General features: G+C 43.2%; 1 long non-coding RNA gene across 1 annotated transcript; it reads left to right on the top strand.

The window, feature by feature from the left end:
- Positions 1–9,402: 9,402 nt before the first annotated feature.
- On the top strand, positions 9,403–12,187 carry LOC146521082 (uncharacterized). The gene is made up of 2 exons (XR_014873226.1): positions 9,403–9,618; positions 11,702–12,187. It is a non-coding gene; the product is annotated as an uncharacterized LOC146521082 (long non-coding RNA).
- The last annotated feature ends 6,540 nt before the right edge of the window (positions 12,188–18,727 follow it).

The following is an 18,727-nucleotide window of genomic DNA, read 5'->3' as shown; positions in this document are numbered from 1 at the left end:
TAGGTTTGCTCTGTATCTCAGCAAAGTCTCATCCAGGATGACAAGTTTTCAAGCAGGTCAAGTGCCTCTATGCACTTAATTAGTTCAAATATTTACCTATTTTACTTCATATGTCATTGTACTGAATTTGAGCAACCCTAAGCTTAATGCAGATTACTTTCAACAATTATCCACCTCACATCATAACTGACTGAGGTGTCTCTTCATATTAATATTATTTCATCATTAACACCAGTTTACAGGTTGTTATCCTTGCTATTATTAGTATGAATACATTAAAGATAAGTTGTAATTTAATTTTGCCGTTCGTTTATTTTTCATTATTCAGTCGGGTCTGTTTCCAACCCTTTTTAAACTACTTTAAACTACTTTGATCTCCATGTATAAACACTAATTTGTCCGGCGCCTGGACATTTTTCACTGCTCGTCAGCAGTGAGTTTGGTGGGCTGATTACCCATTATCACACAACTGCAGAGCCGTCTCTGGCACGAGACGCGGGGGTGGTTGCTGACACGCCCTTCTACTTCCTGCTAATCAGGAAGCGGTGTCAGTTTTATGGGATGAAACCCAACCTTTCCCCTTTGTCACCAGTACTTGAGCTCCTTACAGTAAATAAAAAGACAATAACAATGGAAGCAGTTAAAAATCACTTACTTCCAACACACAGAAAACAGACATTTATACACAGTCGCGCAGATCCTTACGGCGGATCACTCCTAAACCCTTACAGCGGGTGAGACCTTTAACGTGTTTTACTTTACAATCCTTTCGGCGGATTAGTCCTATGAGCTCTTACAGTGGGTTAACCTTATTACACGTATTTTTTAAAATCCGTACAGTGGATTAGACTGTCAAACCCTTTCGGCGGGTGAAACCTATTTCTGTTTTACGCGAGTGTGATTGAGTGGATTCATTACCTTTCCAAGATCTCTCCGTCTATGTTTGAGGTCTTTCACTGGATCCCAGCGTCGTGGACCACTGATAAGAACACCGGCCACTCCTTCCATGGAGGAGGGTGTCAAAAAACCTCCGTGCGGGGTCCCAATGACGTCAGGATACAGCGTAGATCTCTGGTTTGGAGTCACAACAATTGAGTTGCTTTTTCCAGCTCCGACTCGGAGGACCAAGAAATGTAAGGAGGAAAACCTCAGGAAAGCAAAGAATCAGGGGCCCAGAGTTAATTCATGTACATGGACGATTGCCTGACACGTTCCGTCGACTACAGAAAGTGTAGGCAAAGCCCGCCAGGCATTCACTCAGAGTTTATTATATACTGTCCTCTCACGTAACACTCATGGGTGGAGTACAAGTTAGGAAAAAACAACTTCTTATCTGCTGCTTGCATACAAGGCTGCACAGGATGCAACCTTGCAAGACGAAGATGGACAAGTTGATTAACGATCTTGTAGTGGGTTAAAACAATACATGTGGGTGTTGTCTAACTTAAGCAACTTCCTCATGTGATCACTTTGCTCCAGCTAAAGAATTTGCTGACACGCCATGTACAGGCATTACTGTGCAATTCAAATAAAGCTAAACATAAAGGTAATAAAGTAAAATCTTTTCACAGAGTGTGTGTGTGTGTGTGTGTGTGTGTGTGTGTGTGTGAGTACTTTAACTCCTTTATTTCACACAGACAGCTTCAGCATTTGTTCTGCTTTCTCAGCTTTAATTTGAATGTAACAGAAAAACACGACTAGAATTTCCACAAACGTGTTTACAGGCTGACTTTAATGTGTTTCTGCACATGCTTGTCCTCTGGTCATGTGATCATGTGGTTTGTAGGAACCCTCCTCTTCCTCAGAGGATCCACCTGTGCTTCCTCTCCTCTCTCCTCCACCTGTTACAGTGAGGGAACGTCCTCCATGATGGAGGAGCTGCTGGAAAGTGCTGAGAGTTTCCTCCAGAGTGAGACCTCTGTCACAGTTCAGAGGATCTACGGCAGCAGAGACCTTCATGGACACTAAAAGTCTCAAACACACAACAACAACATCACACTGACTCCACTCTGACATCACTGATCAATAATCAAAGAACACACAGATCAAACTGATCGATCAGCCATCAGAGGAGTCGGATCAATGGAGCTGCTTCTGTTCCTGATGTCCCCTGTTTGATCCTGGACCTGAACTCTCCCTGCAGAGGAGACACAACACAGTCAGAGACACACACACACACACACACACACACACACACACACACACACACACACACACACACACACACACACACACACACGCAGATAAACAAACCTTTGACTTTGAGCTGCACAGTTTTCCCTCTGAGATCCTCTATCCTTCCCATAGACTACACATCCATATCTTCCACTGTCTCTCTCTGTGGGCTGTTTCAGAGTCAGACTGAGGTCTCCAGTTTTCAGCAGGTCTTCATTCATCTTCGTTCGGTCTCTGTATCCCTCGGCCTGCCATTTCCTGGTTTCATGTTGGTACAATCACTGCTTCCTTCCAGCTCTGTGGAAGTTTCCCACCCTCCCAAACTCTGTGATATTCTAATAAAATATCTTTAGAGATGATTTGACCTGATATAACAACAGAATACATGTCCCAAAATGTATTTTGTAACGTATTCCAATACGTTACTCAATGACAGTAACGTATTCTGAATACTTTGGATTATTTAATATATTATCATTCTTTTTACAACTACATGAATGTACTATTGCTGTGATTTATTACTATTACTGAAGGTTACTTGCCATACCAACACCAACTAGATGTTTAAATCTTAATATAAATGAGTAACAGTAGGTGGACATTAGGCAAGGCTGCACTTTTTGCAGCGATCTCGTATAGAAAACTGTTTCACGCGTATATAAAACAGGTCCGAGGCTTGAACCGTAGTAAAGGGACCTCTGGCTAATACGGTGGGTTCTGTGTCGGCTCGTAGCCGAAAACTAGCTTTACTTTGTTGTCTGGGTCAACTTTGCTAGCAGAGACAGAGAGAGGCGTTGAAAGGCTGCTCCAACAGAACTTATTGTTTCAGAGGAAAACACGAACACGGTGTACAGTCGAGTCTTAATAGCTTACTTACAACTGGGCTCGTCAGGCTCTCTTCTTGGCTGCAGTGGTTATTATTATATTTACATGCTTCCAGCTCCCGTTTCTGCTCGATGACAGCTCGTACTTTTCCTTTTTCTCCCTCCCTCGCTCACAGACACATAATGGGTATGACCGTTCTCCCTGCAGCACGGACTACACTGCCCATCAGGCTGCATTCTTTAGGGCGATGCCTGTAACACTCTGCCTTTTGCCTTCATATTCAATAATTTTTTGAATAATAATTTTAAAAAATGTTTCTTCACGTCATCATGCAGCTGCAAGCAGAGGTGACATGGGCAGTGAGATTGAGACACAGACATTAAGCCTCTTAATCGTGTTTTGTTTGGGTTTCCACCAGCGTGGAATTACCAAAACTAGAGAGAGCATAGCCTAACATATGAAACAGGTAAAGACCGCGTGTAATCCATTATTTCAACAAAGTAACTGTATTCTCATTACCACCTATTTAAACGGTAACTGTAACAGAATACTCATATTTTGTATTTTAAATAGGTAACGCTGGTACATGTATTCAGTTACTCCCCAACACTGCTGTAATAACTCCTGATATTCAATAACTGTTTTCCTCACTAATATTATCTGAACTATATTGATCTTTCACTGCTGTGACTTCACCAGCCTCCACTGTCACTGCTCCACCCTCCCCTACAGCTGAGCTACAGACCTCCACAGATCTTTAATCACACTTTGTTTGTGACCTTCCCTCCTTTCTTCCTCATCGCCTGCTTTGCTGCTTCTAAATCAGCGTTACAAACAGAACAACTTAAATCATCAACACTCACATCACTTTGTACAGTTTACTAACAAATCTGAATGTCCTCCAGTCAGCAGCACTGAAACACCACTTCATCACCCCCTGTATCGCTCCTCTACACTCAGCTCTGTCTCATCCTTACAGGAGTGAGGTCACTTCCTGCAAGAGTGTCTGTGACTTCCTGCCATCAACAAACACCTGACAGCCAATCTGAGACCATCCTGAGATCAGCTGCTGACTCTGTCCCTGCTCTAATATCTACTCTTGTACAGCTTCTTTAACTTCATTCATTCTTCACTGACTGCTCTGCTCACTGTGACCATTAAAATCCCCACACCACATTATTTTCACTGCACTGGTTTCATCCACTGGTTCTGATGACAGTCTGCTACATGGGCTGTAAAAGCTGAGCTTAAACTGTCCCAGTGTACAATAACCAGCCTGTCCTCTCTCCTGGTCCTCCCCCAGTCTCTTATTAACATGACACGTCTCTGAGAGCAAACACGTCTCTGCTGCCTTCAAAGTTACTTTCATAGCCTCTCATGTGTCCATTTGTCTGTACACTTTATTACAGATGCAATGGTAGAATCATCTTCTCTAAGCGCTGTATGAGCTTCCTGTATTTTTCTGACATCTGATTCTGACACTGAACAAATGTTTCTCGTCCTCTCCCTTCTTTCCTTTGACAGTTACTCTGTAACTTCATGTTATCGACTGCTCTGACTTCTTCTACTTCCAGCAGTTTGTAGCACAGCAGTGATCCTTCTATCAGAAACATGCTGCTTCTCCTTCATCCTCCTCTCATTGATCTGAATCAGCTGTTTTCACAGAGAAACGCTGCACAAATCCTTCACTCCACTATTTCTGTCAGCAGATGACTCGCTCTATCATGGCTGCTGCTCCTTTTTCACACACTCATTTGTGCTTTGAATCCAATCTGTTTCTCATCATCACCATGAACAGGCTGCTCATCAATCAGCACATTAGCTGTAGATCAGCTGCACACTGATGAAGATGCTCAGACAGACGGGCTGGGCACACAGAGGACTTTATGATCTGTTCTTAAATTCAGTCCAACATGGATCATTTCTGCTCACAGTCCAATCATCTCTGGAAACTTGTGCTTCCATGGCACACGGTGCGCTGGGCTGCTTCAACAAATAGCACTACACCTCTGGTTGTCAGTTGAAGGCTTCATGTGTTTGGCACAAATAATACTTTGGTAGGTCTGAATTGTGTTTTGAACCATCTCTCAGGACCAAAGTCTTTTTGCTTCATTCAAAAAGAGCTGAAGGCTTTTTCCCTCACAGTTTGTCCTTTGATATTATTGGATGATGGACTGTGGAAAACACAAATGTGCACTTCTTAATGGCTCATATGTGCTGTGAAAGAGCTCTTTATGATCCTGAAGCTTTTCAATAGTTTTTCTTTGGCTGTTTGTAAAGTTTTCTGTGTGAACTCTCAGGAATCTGGAGCAGTCTAATAGAAGTCTACTGGGGTATAGAGGGAGGAGCTTCTGTCAGACTCTTTCTGATGAGGAACTGAAGCCGCTCTCATGGTCTCATCAAATCCATCAGACTGAGAAAAACTGTCATGTGACCTCTCAGAACAAACAGCCTGTTAGTTTCCTGCTGCCTCCATCACTCACTTTCATTCACTCTCAATCACACCAACATGTTAAAGCAGCGCTATAGCTCACCTGGCTGAGCAGGTGGGCTGAAGGCGGGGCTTACTACAGGTGCCTGTGTGTCCCTCACTCTCTCCCCACTTTCCTGTCTACTCTCTGCACCTATATAATAAAGGCAAACATGCCTCCAATAGAAATCTTTGCAAACACAAAGTCCCACAGCAGCCCCGTGTTCTCCGGCTAAAATGAGAGTTTTTGTCAGTGGAGTCTGGTGGCTTTAACCACACAAACATTACAGCTGCGCTCAAATATCACAAAGAGCTGTGACAGCAGAGAAACACATGAAAATCCTCCAAAGATCATCTAGAAATAGAAATCTGTCCACTGTGAGACGTGTGAGGCTGACATTAATATGTCTTAAAGTGGGAGATGAAGAAATGCTTCCAGGGCCCAAATCATGGAGACAAACATCAATCCACACTTCACTTTGTTTCCTGTCTCTAAAGTGGGAATATTTCAGTGTGATGAACAAACGGCCTCCAACAAATAAAGCTCATTTCCTTTTCCTGTCTTTTCTCCAGCGGCCTCAGCTTCTTCCTCTTTCCCCTGTCTTCTTCTGCAGACGCTCCTCTGTAGCTTCAAGCTCTTTCTCTTTACAAGGAGAGCTACAAACCTTTGCATCCAGCCACAAACACCCCATGGGCTCCTCTGGATCATCACACTCAGCATTTTCACAATAAAAGCCTCATATTTATGGCTGCTCCACCCTGACATGTGACAACATCCAAATGACTGGATCAAAGTGTTTGAATGATCTCAGCAGCTTTAAAACTATTGATATTTATACATTTACACTGATTTGGACTAAACTAACAAAACTATTGATTTGATCCAAACTCAAATCATGCCAGAGGCTTTTATTTTGAAGTTAGGATCATTTTAATGGTCTTCTTAGTCTGTTCATTTAAACACACAGTTGCTCCGCCTGACATTTTTGGTTTTTAGATCAAAACATCAAAGAATTTATTTTATTTGAATGAACTGAAAATAGATTCAAACTAAAAGCTTTTAGAGAATAAACTCCTGCATGACCTCTGACCTTTGACCTGTATCTACAGCACTGACCTCTGACTTTCAGCTCCACTTGTTTCTTCAGCAGGATGTTTCCCTCCCTGCTGTAGACGGTGCAGGTGTAGGTGGAGTTGTCTCCATCTGTGGGGTATTTCAGGGTCAGACTGAGGTCTCCAGTTTTCAGCAGGTCTTCATTCATCTTCATTCGGTCTCTGTAATCCTGTTCTTGTTCTTCAGGCTGGTCAGAGCCGTTCTCAAACACGTGGACCTTGCTGTCGTATTCGTCCATCCACTCCACATTAGCGTCTTCAGGCAGGTGAAGTGTGGTGTTGAAGGGCAGCTGGACAGACTCCACCCCTGAATCCACCTCCACCTGGGGGACTGAGAGGACAACAAAGGACAACATGAGCTTGGATGGAGACATTTGTGTTGACTCTAACAGGCTGAATGCTGCTGCTTCACTGGGGGCTCACTGTTAGATAGAAAGTGGTCAGTGTGAAGAGGAGACGCAGCAGAAAGATGAAGACTGACAGGAAGAAAGCAGTGAACAGACTGTTGGAGCTGCTGTTAGTGGGACAGGACTTTATTCAGTCTCTGAGGACCAGATTTGACTTGATGAAGCAGAGAAACACAGTCTGAGTGTTTCTGTCACACTCACTTCATCACACAGCTCAGTTTGACAACATTTGGAAGAATTTGATAGAAGCGTTCCTTTAGTAAAAGCACCAAGAAAACACCATGAAAACACCTCACTACACACAAAACTGCAGTACTGGCAAATTGTACATAAAGTATGAAAAGTCAAAGTACTTATTGTGCAGAACAATGTTCCCATCAGTGTTCTATGGATCAATATTACTGCTGCACATGTTTAAGGCTGAGCTCATTTCAAATCCTTTCTATTGTGTTGAATCTGCAGTAATGCATCATATTCTATAAAATCATATGTTTGTAGTGGCTGTCCTGTGAGGACCACGTATCTCTAAATAAACAGCTGTTAATGAGTTCACAAACACAGGCCTACAGCTGGATTTGAAAAAGTCCATTCAATAGAAAATCAACAATCACAGCTGGATTCAAAGGCTTGAGCTCTGTGTGACATGGTTACCTGTCAGTATCTACAGGGGGATTCAAATATGAAGGAAACATGAAGGTGGTGCATTAGAAAAACTGCTGCTTTCAAGTGCAGAGCAACAAACTGTTTGAACTGATCCAACTTTATTAACACAGACAAAGATTTGTGCATCAGCTGCTGTAACATTTGTAATGAGCATTAATATTAATAAGTGTGAGTGAACAGAGCTGCTGCAACAGTGAAACTCTCACTGACTGATGTTACGTGAGGCCTTGTTGGCTCATTGTTAGTTCGCTGCACTGAAACAGGAAAATCCAGCTGTTAGTCATAATGTTTGTGTTTGTAAAGCACTTTATAACTGAGGACAGTGTGGAGGAGAGTCTGTGTGAGTCAGCTGCACCAGTGCTTCATGCTTTGGTGTTTTTAACATAAAGTCGTCCCTGTAGACTGCTTTTAGTTTCAGTGTCCTTATTTTGCCCTCAGTTATTGGTTCTCACTGTCTCCAGATCAGGTTCAAACACAGAGGAGATCAGGGCTTTGCAGCTGCTCCTAAACTGTGGAACAAAGACCCACGCAACATTAGAGACCTTCAACACCCTCCATCCTCTTCCTCTTCTCCTTATCCCAGCACACAGAGAGGAGTGTCGGGGGAAAGGCCCCACTCAGGTGGTGGAAATGACCTCAGGAACTTGTTGCTGTGAGGCAACAATGATCAGCACCACCATACTGTTTGTTTCACTCATGGTTTCTCATTTTATGTTTGTTTTTAATCTGTTGAATTATTTCAGGACTTTGACTCATTTAAATGTGCATCACTTTGGTCAGCAGCTGTTTCAGTAACACTTTATAACACGACCTGCAAATAAGGCTCAAGTAGCCTGTAGTTACCTGTAAGTTTGTGTAACAAGTAGGTTTTGTACAGAAAGAATAAAATAATTACACTGTAAGTACATTTAAGTACAGCGTCAGTCATTTTAAGTGCTGGGTTATTTCATGGGAAATCTCCAGAACAACAAACAATATTCCATCTTTGTACTTTCCGGGCCGCGGCTCATATTATGGAGCGACTCAGCCTTAGCCTAACATCCTGGTATTTTATAGCAAAGGACGTTAAGAAAGGAAACCCAGCCACACTGTAGCCGACTGTCTGCATTGTAATCAGGCTGCAATGTAGGGACGTGTCTACAAAGAAGCTCCAGCTGAAAGGATTACAGCAGGTTAGTGTGATGACAGATAGAGGTGTAAATGTACTGACATGTAAAGAGGGTGTTGAGAAGGTGGAAAAGTGACAGAAAAGACAAAAAGAGTGCAGAAACCTGACTCGTTGCCACCCATTGTAACACCCATATGGTCACAAAGGGTTAAAACACTGTGTGTGTGTGTGTGTGTGTGTGTGTGTGTGTGTGTGTGTGTGTGTGTGTGTGTACATGACTTCCTGCCACACAATATATGCTTACAACTGTTTAACCACATTTCCTAGTTATCCAAAGGTCATCTCCCCTCACCCGTATACGGCTTAACTTTAATGGTTCACTATATGCAAGCCCCTAAAAGGCTGAGAGTGGACATCCTTCACAAGATAAGGAAACCAGAATCTCACATGGGATGTGCCTGCAGTTAAACAGCTACAGCTAATTATTAGGGGTGAAACGATACTCGTATCGATATTGAACCGTTCGATACAGTGCTTTCGGTTCGGTACGTATATGTATCGAACAATACAACATTTTAATTTATTTTATCAACTTTTCTTCTGACGATGCTGTCTGTGTTGAGCGCTCAGTGGATCTGCGTTCGACACGTTCCACGTGTATGAGAACGGCTCTGACCAGCCTGACAAACAGCACCAGGTTTACAGAGACCGAACGAAGATGAATGAAGACCTGCTGAAAACTGGAGACCTCAGTCTGACCCTGAAACACCCCACAGAGAGAGACAGTGGAGAATACAGATGCTACGTGAGGAATCGAGATGTGGTTAGAAAGAAGACAGTGCAGCTCAAAGTCAGAGGTTTGTGTGTACATGTTTACACATCTTTGTGAGGACAGAACATTGGCACTATACTCGTGGGGACAAAATGTCTGGTCCAACAAGTTTTAAGTCAAATGTGGTTTTACTGTCAGGGTTACAGTCAGTCTAAATTTTACCTAAGGGTTCACGTTTACTTTATTTATACCCATAGATAAATTGGCTTTATGGAAATAATTATAACATTTGGCATCCCCTCACAAAACACACACCCACCCATTAAACCCTGACAAACACATTTGATTATTACACAAGCAATAAAAAACAATATAGATCAAGATGAATCAAATAAAACAGTTCTTATTGTGTTTAGTGACGGCAGCAGAGACAAAACTGTTTTCTTTGAACTAGAAACCTTCGTCTACAGAGGCTACAGAGGCCAGGGGAGTCCAACCTGTTGTCTCCTCAGACGCAATTTGACACCTCTGAGTCTCCCTCTTTTCCTTTTGTCACTTGTTCTGTTAAAATCTCTCCGTATAAAATCCGGCATACATGAAGTAAGGTCTTTACCACCATACGAGACGTTAAGTTGTAGCAGCTCCTCACGGGAGTAAACAATCTTCAGCTGACTCACAGCCTCACACGCATCAGGGGAAACAAGCCAGCACAATGTAACACCCGTCCCACGTTCTATTGAGAGGGGCGCTGGGTTCCTGTTGTTACTTTCCTACTGATACTCCCTTTTTAATGCTTATGGTATTAAATATGCAATAAAACTAAACTATATGGAAACAAACCACACACAAGCAGGTCAATTATAACGTTAACTCCACTTTAGTGAATGATTCATTAACAACACAAAAGAAAATAAGTAAAATCAATAAAGTTTGTTAAACAATGGTGAGGTATCTACCTCAACAGAAACAAAATAATCAAATAATATTGTGGGCCCACACGCACTCTCACCAAACACACACACACCTCAAGTGCTACAGTCTTTCTGCTAGCAAGCCCCTCGTTGCAGGCCTGAGTCGTGGCTCGGGTGCGTTGGGACCTAAAACAATATGGCCGCTTCACTTGTTGCCAAGCAGTAAAAAAAAAAAGCACGTGCAAACAACAGTACTCACACCTCCAGGCCGTTCAAGGGGATAGCGGGGAAACTGGGTCACGGCTACCAGCAGGCCGCGGCAGCAGCACTCACAGTCGTCCTTTCCACGTAGTCCCACGTGAACACATAACTTCAGCACACCAGCAGAAGGGACGTCTCTGACACGCCAGCAAGACGTCCGTCTCCTCCTACTGAATCACACAACCCCGCTAAATGCCAGTTCACATGCCATAACATTCAATCTTAGCATTAGCTTAATCAATAAAACAGAGCAGAACAAGAGCTTAGCGAATATGCTCGGCTACGCTAGCGGCTATGTTAGCAGTTGTGCTAGCGGCTTATCGCGGTTAGCAGTTAGCCCGTTTTACACAATAACATTGGGTACAAGTGTCAGACAAAATTCACATTTACCTCACAGTAGGGTACAACAGTTCTCGACTCCAGTTAACTATCCGTCAACCCGAAAATACGTCTGTCGCCTTCTATGAACTCTGCGTTCACTCGACGCTGTTCAGCTCTCGTCTCTCTCGCTTCCTGCAGCACACGGCTCCCCACTTACTCCCACCCCTCTACCTGAGACTACTTCAGGGTTCACTGGAGCTGTAGTACATATCAATACCATATCAAAAATAATGACATAAACCTCAAAATACCAATAAAAAGGTTGTGCATTTAACTGACACACATCACATACTTTGCAGGCATTTGTATACATTCTTGAACACATTAAACATTTGCAGCTAACTATCAATTTTAATGAACAAATTTAAATAATGAGCTACTTATATAGCCAGGGCTACAACAATAAAAATCCAACAACAATGAATAAAAAAGAATCCATGTCTCACTGTTAGTGGAGCAATTATCACCTTGAAAACCCGTCACTTGTGTGTCTGTGTGTGTGTGTGTGTGTGCATGTGTGTGCGTGTGTGTGTGTGTGTGCGTGTGTGTGTATGTGTGTGTGTGTGCGTGTGTGTGTGTGTGTGTGTGTCTGACTGTGTTGTGTCTCCTCTGCAGGGAGAGTTCAGGTCCAGGATCAAACAGGGGACATCAGGAACAGAAGCAGCTCCATTGATCCGACTCCTCTGATGGCTGATCAATCAGTTTGATCTGTGTGTTCTTTGATTATTGATCAGTGATCAGAGTGGAGTCAGTGTGATGTTGTTGTTGTGTGTTTGAGACTTTTAGTGTCCATGAAGCTCTCTGCTGCCGTAGATCCTCTGAACTGTGACAGAGGTCTCACTCTGGAGGAAACTCTCAGCACTTTCCAGCAGCTCCTCCATCATGGAGGACGTTCCCTCACTGTAACAGGTGGAGGAGAGAGGAGAGGAAGCACAGGTGGATCCTCTGAGGAAGAGGAGCGTTCCTACAAACCACATGATCACATGACCAGAGGACAAGCATGTGCAGAAACACATTAAAGTCAGCCTGTAAACACGTTTGTGGAAATTCTAGTCGTGTTTTTCTGTTACATTCAAATAAAAGCAGAGAAAGCAGAACAAATGCTGAAGCTGTCTGTGTGAAATAAAGGAGTTACAGTACTCACACACACACACACACACACACATCTGTCCAGCAGCTGTCTGAGCTGCAGTCTGTATTGTGTGTGTAATATCTTCATATGTTTCTAACATTACAGTTTTATCTTCAGGTGTAAAATCAGCTGCTCTGCTGTCTTATCCCCTGATCCTGTGTGATTGATTCGATCCTGCAAACGCCACAAATTTCATTTCAGCTTTTATTTGAAAGCCAGCGAGTAAAAGGATCAGCGATAGTTTTCAGAGCGATGCCAAAACTTGGGTTCCTCTCCTACAGCAGCTTTTCTTTCTTTTCTCTCCCTGTGAAATACAGCAGCTGGACCTTTAGCTGCAACACACTGTGAGACAAACTGCACACAAACAGTTTGTGTGTTTGCTGATGTTTGTTGAGCTGATAGAAACGCTGCATTTGAAATTAGCTGACACTTCAAAAACGTTCGTCCCTTTATGCTCGCTGCTCTTCAGCAGGGCTAGCTAGATGCTAAAGTAGCGCTAACACAACTTCCAGACACCTGCAGTCGTTCAGGTGTTGTCCCAAAAACATATCAAATAAAAACATGGCCCACTTTAAGCCCTGACTGTGACTCACAGTTTGACTCTTTGGTCTCTTTTTATGTGATTAATAAATGAACAGGATTTCCTTTCATGTGTTTCTGTTTAGGCTCAAATCGCTTTGATGTTTGAAGCTCGCACTGATGAAATAATAACTCCCCTCAAATGTGTTAAACCTAAAGTAACCAGCCTGTTTGAACATGTAAGGAGTAGAAAGTACAGATGCCTGTAAATCCTTAAGTACTTAAGTACAGTAACAGAGTATTTGTACTTAGTTACTTCCCACCTCTGGCCCTACCGTTTTATCCCATATGACTAAAGGCAGGTAGGGGCTGGCTGGATTCAGCAGAGCAAACATCTAATGTAGTCGTGGGCTCACAAGTTTCTCTCTGAATGCTGTCATGGTGTAGTTGCCATGGTGACACAAGGTTCGGCCCTGACCAAAGCGCTCGGCACAGACATGGTAGAGAAGGCCGTCACTAAATGATGGAGGCGGGGAAGCGAGACTCAGACGGGTCAGGTATCCTGGTGTTACTGAGGAGAACTCTGCTCTCTCTTTCTAGTCCCTGTTATTTACTCACACTGTCCCATTTAAAGCAGCTGAATCCTCTGTGATGCTGTTCACACAAATATGGTTGGATCACGCTGAGACTGAAGGGACTCTGACTGTCAGCTCACTCTTGAACACACTGAGTTTCTGGGAGTCTGGCAGATATGAGACCCTCTTCAGGAACTGAGTCAAAGAAGAAAAAGTGGATTTTTTCATTTGATCGTCATTTTTCACTGGACGTGGGTAAAACTCCTGGATATCAAAGACATTCTGAGGATCACTGAAGTTAAACGGCTGAAAGTTTAAAGAGAATTGTAAAATGATAAGATAACGATTGACTAATAAGATTATCTGACAGGTCCTTAAAGTGGCCCCTTGGTGGAGCTCAGCAGGACGACAGGTGGCTGTGAGCTCATTTTAAAATAATCATAGAATAAACAGAAACATTAGCAGATGACGTTTGAAGGCTTTACATGTGTTGGATATGAATGTTTGGAGCCCAGATCATCATTTGTCTTGTTTCAGTGTGAATGTTTTTCTCCATGTTGGCCTGAGGGTGGAGCTGTTTAGCCTGTGCTGAGTATTTGTCACTATGCTGAGTTGTGGGTGGAGTCAGTGATTGGCTGAAGGTGCCTTCTTTAAAGCGGGAACACTGGCTCAGCTTTCCTACCTCCTTACTCCCAGCTGGACCACGCTGCATCAACAAGTGATTGTCTGTGTGTGGAAGAGTGATGCCATTGCACACACTGTAAATATCTTCTTCAGCTGTGTGGGTGGAGAAGCTTTTCTGTTAGGGAGACGGTGTCCTTCTCACCTTCAGACATGAGATTAGAAAGAGAGAGAGTTCAGATTACAGAGCAGATATGAATGAATGAATCTGTGCTCGTCCTCACGGCTCCTGCATGCTTTTAAAAAAGTGTGTGTTCAGCTCTGATCTCCAATCTGTTCTTTTCTCTCTTTGTTTCCTGGGTTCATGATCATCATCACACCGTCTGAGGCTCCTAAATATCCACGTTTGCTTGTTTCACTTTCACAGTTGAACTCTGGGAGTCAAAGATGTTTCAGCTCCAAACTCACTGAGAGCTCCTCATTCCCACCACGTGACCAAAAACAACTTTGTGCTCACGTGCTGCATGTGTCTGAGACACTTTAGTTTGAAGGAGACAAACTGCAGACGCAGCATTTCCTGTTCCTGAGTGTAAACCTGAGCATTTGAAATGAGCTCCACAGGGAAAGCTGTAGGTGACAGAGATGCTCACAGACTCACTGACGTTACAGTCTGTCAGCATCACGCAGTATCACAGACACACGGGAAGATTTCATGCAGGTGTGAAACTATGAGGAAGCTGAATGCCTCCTCTTTCCTCAGAAGTGATCTGTGGCAGTCTGCCATCATGTTTGGCTGCACACACCGAATGTGACTCACTGAAAGCTGAACCATGTTTTTGATGATCACACTTTAATTTAACAGCTGAACAATGAACTTTTAGAAAGTGTCAAATCTGACAAACAAACGTTTTTTCTTCATGTTGTTGAAGTTAAAGTTGTTTCAAAGGCGATAGAGCGTTTGTAACTGTGGCCCCCAGACTCTGGACTCCTTTGAGCCGGAGATCTGTGGACTCAGTGGTTTCATTTAACAAGCAGCTAAAATCTTTTTAAACTTGCTTTTGGTTCATTTCTGCTTTTATGTTTTAGCTTTTCTGTGAAGCACTTTGTGATTTTTGTCTTGAAAGGTGCTATACAAATAAAACTTTACATACTTTACTTAAATAAAACACAGAGTTTAGATTGATTTAAAAATGTCTGTAATCCAGATGATTCCAAACAAAGTGTAAAATAAGAGCAACATGTCATTGAAGCTGTGGCTTCATTTATCACAGTGTCACAAAGAGTTTCCTGTTTTCAGCCTGTCAGCTCTCACAGTGTTATGTTGCACATGTGCTGTGAGTAATAATGTAAATAATAATAATAGAAATGAATAAATAAAGAGATAAACAGCACCAACAGGAGCCTGTAGAGAGTTTCTGGTCTTGCAAAGACAAACATGTTTGTTCCAACAGAACATTCAGATCATAATTCAGATGTGAAAAGCTGTCAGACAGGACAGGTTATATAAACACAGTGTTTAGTTTGTGAGAGCAGGTAAAGGCAAAGAACCAGGAATGAACTGTGGGAACCTGATTGGACGCTTTGGATTTCCTGATCTCACAACCACGAGTGCCGAGGTGAATAACAGACTTTTAATTTGCTTCTTAGGAATAAAAACGCTTCCCAAATATTTAATATTCATAAAAATGTAGAAACATCTGGAGCACAGATGTGTAAAGATGCTGTGATATTCAAATCAGAGTCAAAATGAGGAAAGAGGAACAGACGGTTTTCAGATCAGCACACATGACCCTGCAGCAGAGTTCACTATAGTACACGGTGGTTGTAGATGGTGGACTGGAGTAAGAGCACATTTATATGAAAACAAGGAGCACAGGCTGTATGTAGAAGATGGATGAAGCCTCCAGTGACTCACACAGTCCCATCTTAAAGCTTCCAGCCTGGTGTTTTGAAACTGACGAGAGGGAAGCGAGGGGACGCTGACGCAGCAGTAACGTGTCGCTACAGCATGAACATTGTTGTGTTGGAGACCAGAAACCCATCCATCTCTCACCAGAGTGGGCTTGTTTATTTAGAGGTGCAGTTACTGCAACGCTAAGGAAACACTGCCTCCGTCTTTTACACAAAGCCTGGAGTTCCCTGCGTGAGAGCAGGCGTGGACAGACCTGACTGTTGGGAACATATCCACCGACTTCTGAGCGTTGAAGTGTTGACCGGTCTGCAGGCTCAGGCAGCAGCTGACTGTTAGCCTGATGCTGGAGAGGAAGCTGTCAGCAGCTCCCACAGAGCCTGACTGACTGTGAGAGGACAGAGGGACTTCAACTCCAGCATCGCTTCAGCCTGTGATGAACTATTCGCCGTGGTTATTTTGTAGTACGATGAATCGTGTCTGCAGATCAAAGCGTGATTGTGAGATAATTAGAGGCAGTGGCTGAGATACAGTATGGTGACATTAGGTGCAGATTCCTTCAGAGCGCCATGCTTAAGATGGACAATGTCAAATTCAATTTTTCCAGAAGGAATTCAGGAGAAATATCTGTCGTTTAAAAAGATTTAATTTGCTGCAGCAGTTGAAATGACAAGTTTACAGCACTGGACCGCAGTGTGACACAACAGTCTGCCTCACACCAAGGATGACCCTCATTGGGCCGTACAGCTCATGTGACAGTAACAAAGATTATTATGGCCGTCTTCTCCCAGAACCAAACAGTCTGCTGTGAATCCTCCCCGTTCAGTCTGACCTCGCCTGGTTTCTGCTCCTTCTTCTGTAAGAGACAGAAAAGAAAAACATCTCCCTCCATGGCCTCCATTAGATCTACAGTGTAGTTCAGGATATGTTGTTCGGACGTCCTGACCCAGAGACTATTGTAAGAATTATTATGTGTCTGTGTGAGCATTGCTGCAAACCCTCTGCACTCGACGTCATCCTGCAACATTTCAAATCCAGACAGTAACGCTGGACGAAGCTTTAAACCCTCAAACACAGAGCACCAACTCGTTTATGAGCACATTTGCATTGTGTATAAATACAATAATGAAATAGCTTCATTTAAATATTTTATAAACAATTGAATCATTTTTCAATCCTAACAACAAAACTACTCCATCACTTTTATTCACACTGAGATCAAATTCAAAAGAAGACCAGCCTGACTGCTTTGGTAATATTTCTAAATGCCTCCATCTGCTCCTCTGTGCTGTGTTCAAAAACAAGCAGCCAGCTGGGAAATCCCGCTCACGCCCCAGCCCTCGCTCATAAATACAAGCTGCAGCTGCAGAAGTGTGAGCAGCACATGGACAGCTTTACAGAAAGAAGATTCAAAATGAAAATATTTGACTTATTTCTTTTTGTCATTGATTAAGCAGTTGACAGTTGCTGCTTTAAGAGCTCAATCCTACGAGGATAAAACAGGTCACTTTGGCTGAAGTGTCTTTACAACGCGAGTGATGGCTGTGGCGTGGTGGGAGAGAGCATCTTTTAAATGCAGTCATTAAATATTCCTCTGCTCTGAATGAATCCCAGGAGATCTGGCTGCTCCGTACCCAGCAGGGCGGGGCCTGTGTCAGAGGGAATGGCAGGAACGTCACTATCACGTCTGCACTCTGTGTCTTTGTGTCGCTGCTCGTCCCCCACCACCCTGCAGTTCAAAGGGTTTCTGCATGGTGCCACCTCCTTTCTGTTTACATGAGGTCATCCATCAGCCCTTCACCACCAGCACTGAGCTGTATGTGTGCGGCTTCTTTTCTAAGGCAAGCAGTGCAACAATATTTCAGAATCAGCAGAGTACCATGTCCACAAATACGAGCCTGCAGGTCTGTCTGCACTCACAGCTAAATACACATAAAAGCATTTTACTGGTGGACATCACTGAAGTTTTCCTTCATAAATATAAATAAATACTTAAAAAATAACAAACATTGAATAGAAGTGATATGATTTCATGAGATTTTATTTAATAAGCTGTTTTCTTTTGGAAACGAGGACCAAACAGATTTATGGAGCAGTAAGTCCAATAACGTCAGTGCTGGTCACAAGTTTTCCAGCTCACTGCATCTTCGCTTATTTCCTTATCTCTGACCTTTGACCTCAGCTTTGTCCCTGATTTTTTTCTCTTTTTTGAAACAGTTTTTAGGAGGCAGTGAATTCTTTGGAAGCTGATGTTTGGTGCACCCTCACCAGCCCAGAGAGATAAAAGGAGCCGAGATTCTGTGATAAGATTCAGCGATTAAACCAAAACTTCTTTTCTTTGTTTGTTCGCTGATGTTTAGTCTGAGAAATGCCGACTCCCTGAATACTTCTGTGGTCACATGACCATCAAGGTCTAACGGTGTGTTCACACCGAATGCGATGGACGCGAACAGAGCGTCAGGTTTACATGTAAAGTCAATGGAAAAGCGCAATGACCCGCGATTGCGGGTCCCGCGAAAATTCGGAAGCAGATTTGCCTTGCGAAAACGCCAAAACACGAGTCAGTGTAGCGCGTCTTGCGCGTTTGACTCGCAAACTAAACCACGCGTGTGAGTTTTTGTGTTGCATTTTGTGCATACGCGTGTTTCGCGTCTACGCTCAAGTTGGAAAAATCTGAACTCCAGCGTCAAATCGCGCTGCGACAACCAATCAGGAGCCTGGTGACATGGCTCTGACCTAGGTCAAATGGGCAGATCCAGCCAAAGCCCTTCATACTTCATTCAGTATGGAGGAAAGGCTAATCAACGCCGTAGCAAACAACCCGGAGCTGTACGACACCAGCTGCTTTCTGTACCAAGACAGGAATATAAAGGACCGAGCTTGGA

The sequence above is a fragment of the Neolamprologus multifasciatus genome, chromosome 3 (assembly GCF_963576455.1).
Source record: "Neolamprologus multifasciatus chromosome 3, fNeoMul1.2, whole genome shotgun sequence".
In the NCBI taxonomy this organism is placed as follows: Eukaryota; Metazoa; Chordata; class Actinopteri; order Cichliformes; family Cichlidae; genus Neolamprologus; species Neolamprologus multifasciatus.
The sequence above is the reverse complement of the archived record's forward strand: the minus strand, read 5'-3'. Positions and strand labels throughout refer to the sequence as shown.